Below are 4,156 nucleotides of genomic sequence, written 5' to 3'. Positions count from 1 at the left end.
ACAATACACAGTTTAATAGTTAGTATAGGTCTAAGTATGCCTATAATATAGGCTTCAATTTGTATGATGATGGACGTAGGGTCTAGAAATAAAGTTATAACTGCAATTAGACCTAAAGTCTAATACATTAGTTGGTGTAAAACATGATTTACAATCAGCCAATACAGTTACAAACTACTGTATTAGGCCTATAATGTTTACTAAATCTAGATCTGTTGCATATATTGCCAATCTTGCACACCAGTTAATATGTTACATCAATCTCGTATTTTCTTTTTGTTAAACATACACTTACTTGTACGTTGTACTCTAGGACTTGTATTTGATCTACAGGTGAATAATGGAATACAGTACTGTAATTTACTTCTGTACGTCAATTCGGTCTCACTGTATTTCAGTGGGCGGCTTTTAAAAGTTAAAACTGCAAGCGTAATACACACAAATAACTGTCGTATTTACTTAACGTAGGGCAGTTGCGCTATATTCTAGGGTTTGTTTGTTTCTAATTAAGCACAAAGCTACACAATGGGCTATCTGTGCTCTGCCCACCACGGGTATCAAAACTCGGATTCTAGCATTGTAAGTCCGCAGACATACCGCTGTGCCACTGGGGGGCATATCCTAGGGAAGGGCATAATTATTAATTAATAGACATAGGCCAGAGGAAATATTGCGCCCCTTCACACATGAGCCCGGGGGCGACTTTGCCCCCCCCCTTGCTCCCCTCTTGCTACGCCACTGCAACCGCGTTTTATCCACACAATCAACACTAATAGATAGGAGTGATTTTATTTTGTAGTTGTACTTCTTGAACAATCTCATTAAAAGAAATAAAAAGCACCGAATAACAAGATTCTTAAAATGCAATAAATGTTCTTTAAAGTTACAAAACACACGTTATACACTTACACTTCAAATGACTAGACACATTATTAGAAACTATCTAATATTAGGTTGAACTACCTCTTGCTGTAATAACGCCAAAAGGGGTTTTTATTTGACTGCAGCATTGAAGCCAATCTCCAGCAAAATTGACCGAAATTCTGTAATCCAAGGAAAATAACTGAAGTCCCCGTTATGTGCTATGAACCAACTCTGGAAAATATGAATAGGGTGAAAAAGATATGACGTAGCCATTTTATTTTATTTTTTAAATTAAGAGACCTTATCCTTAAGGATAAAATGTGACATTGTGGTAGATATGATCGGCAACAACGTCCAAGTACCCTCTTGATATCATTAATCTTCTAGTTAATAAAAAGACATATACTACTCTAACAAGATTCCATACTATTACACTAACTCAAGTGGATTGCGCTACTAAATCAACACTAGTAGACTCAAGTGTTCGTTCATGCAGGTTTCTCCATTTTATTTTTTTATTCTACAATAATTAAAGAAAATGGCAAAATACAACTCGCCAGACATATCACCATTGTACAGTTATTCAATGTAATGATTACACTACGCACCACTGAAGCACTGCTTAATTTTTTTTTTTTTTTTTTTTTTTGCATAGGGGATAAGCAGTTTTTTTTTCTTATCACCAATTAATGATAGCCATCATTTTTCGTAAAGCAAAATTTCTTTTTGTTCATAGGTGCTAATGACAAGCAACAAATACAACTACAATAGAAGTATACTGGGGTTCATGATATGGATATTTGCGTTGAAACCATGAGGTACGAATAAAAAGCTAAAACTTTTAATTTACCGACATATGTTTTGACAACCAAGAGATGTGAAGCTATCACAAGTCTTGTGAATGGAAAAATTAACATTCTATGCTTGACTGACCGACGACAGTTAAGCTTCAAACAAACCTCAATACATATATTGACATATATATATGTAATAATAATGAGGATAAAGCCCAGCTAGTTCTTCCATGTTTGACTAAGTTTCACGCCAATAAATGAACAATTACTATCCGAATACAACTACAATCTTGGTTGTCGACAAAGAGTTTTAGAAACGAAAGCCTGCAAATTCTAGGTGGATTCCTTTACTTTGCGTTACATCAGTTTCCTTACCCGCTGGTTCAAGAAAACGTGGCATACACAATTGGCGCCCAATTTATTCCGAAATACCGCGTTTTCTTTTTATTATTAATTTAACGTTGGTTTACTCGTAATAAGCCAATAAATTTTTTTTTCGACTATTATGTCTTTATATTTTATGGGGCATACTAGAGACATTACAGCCAAGGTTAGAACAAAACAGTACCACGCATAATAAATACTAGAAAATTCAGTATGAATTACGAAATATATAGGTTCAATTTCCCATGAGAAGGTTTACCCCAGAAATTTTCTTCTATTACAGTTCTTTCTGTATTAACTGTTATTATTGTCATTCCAGAGATACATGGGAGCCATCCCTTTCAATCAGCTGCTGAATCTCTTGTAAACTACGTGTATGTTTTCAAAACTAGCCTGGTTTAGAAAAAATAAAAAGCCTAGTTATAGTTTCAAAGCAATCTATTTCTAATACGGTACTTTACAAAAATGTATACACACATACTACACGTTACTTGTGAGTTATGAGTAAATAAACAACCGAGAGATAGAAGATAGTAAATAAATACTTTTCCGATAAAATCACCGGAAGCATGTTAAATTAAATTCCGAAAGATGTTCATTAGAGAGAGAGAGAGTATGTATATTTCGAAAAAGAAAAACTGAATTAACACCAACATAATCCTAGTTCTGACCAATTTTATTACAATATCAATACATAAAAACACAAGTAACCTCAGCAGACAACTGTTTACTTGTGTTGAATACAAAATAAACTGATATCATAAAAAGTACTAAATATTTTCCTCATACGAAACTTGGTTTTAGTGTTATTACAGGGTCAATAGTTAATTTAGTATAAGTAAGTAGCTTCTGAAGCTTAGCAGCAAACACTAACACGAAATTATCTGGGTTCAGTGTTATTTGAAACTCAGCAAGAGTTTTGTTTCATACTTACTAGTTTATAGCAAATTCTTGATTTTCCTTATGTTAATGTACTGGTAAAAATAATATTTAAATGGTGTAAAAATACAACCACTACTGGCGAGACTTCAAGCTCACTGTGGGAAACTAAGGAGTTAAAAAAAAACACTTCAGGATTTCAATTGAACAGACATGTAAAATAAGCACGAAAACTAGCTACGAAGCTACATAATTTCAGATTCCAGGCGAACTGTTATTACACAAAAGCAGTACTAGTGTAATTATTCACTAAAATTACTCTTCAAGGTTAGTAAACTCAGTGTTGTTAAAGGGCGTCAGCCGAGATACAAAATTCGCAGGCTTCTATATCCAGAACATACAACCACATTGTTCTAAGGTCAGAAGCAACTTTATCGACAGAAAGGCGAGTCACCTCAAAACTATTAGAGAACTATTTATATATATATAAAGAATTGTAGACCAACGACAGGTTACGTTAAAATAATACAACTTTCAATTTATTATAATTACTGGCTAAGGGATACGTTTGTTTACTTAGTACTTGAACTAAAATAAATAAAAAAAATTAGACGAGACTTCGTACAAAGTTTATATGAACAACTAGCTAGAAGGGAAAACGTACATAATATTGTTACGACAGCGGAAGTCACGTGACTCTGGTAACACATCAAGAGTTTCTAGAAGGATCATGACTGTTCCTGGCAACTAGTGTTTGCCAGATGCCTTCTATTTTTGTATACAAGCCCGGCAAATAAAGCGGAGATATAGTTGCAGATAGATATAGAGACAGATAATTGACTCAAGCGAGCGGTAGTGACCCTAAGTAAAGTACGTGAATCGTTGTGAATTATAGCGTGTGTGTAAGTTAAAGTGACTGTGGAAATTCTGTGTTTTGCGAAGTTGTATTGAGAAAGAATAAACTAGTTTTATTTAAGAAAGGACTCGTATCATTGAAGTTCCTCGGGAAGAATTTATACCGGAAATTAACAAACGACCAGAGACGTAACAATATAATACCAAACAAGTCCTGCAGGGATATACACTCGGGTAGTTCATGCATTGTACCATCGTTAATCAAGGGTTTTACTTCTGGACGTAAGACACGAGTTAGGTCGAGAGATAAAATCTATAAATTAGACAGTATTAACTACCACTGAAGATGTTTAAAAATTGCATTGTTAAAAAGTTTCCTT

At 34.1% G+C, this 4,156-nt stretch overlaps 1 protein-coding gene across 11 annotated transcripts in view; it reads right to left on the bottom strand.

The window, feature by feature from the left end:
• Positions 1–4,156, bottom strand: part of LOC106466313 — a 90,098-nt gene that overhangs the window by 84,067 nt on the left and 1,875 nt on the right. The gene's annotated exons all lie outside the window — the stretch shown is intronic.

Source organism: Limulus polyphemus, unplaced genomic scaffold, assembly GCF_000517525.1.
Source record: "Limulus polyphemus unplaced genomic scaffold, Limulus_polyphemus-2.1.2 Scaffold2219, whole genome shotgun sequence".
Lineage (NCBI taxonomy): Eukaryota > Metazoa > Arthropoda > Merostomata > Xiphosura > Limulidae > Limulus > Limulus polyphemus.
The sequence above is the reverse complement of the archived record's forward strand: the minus strand, read 5'-3'. Positions and strand labels throughout refer to the sequence as shown.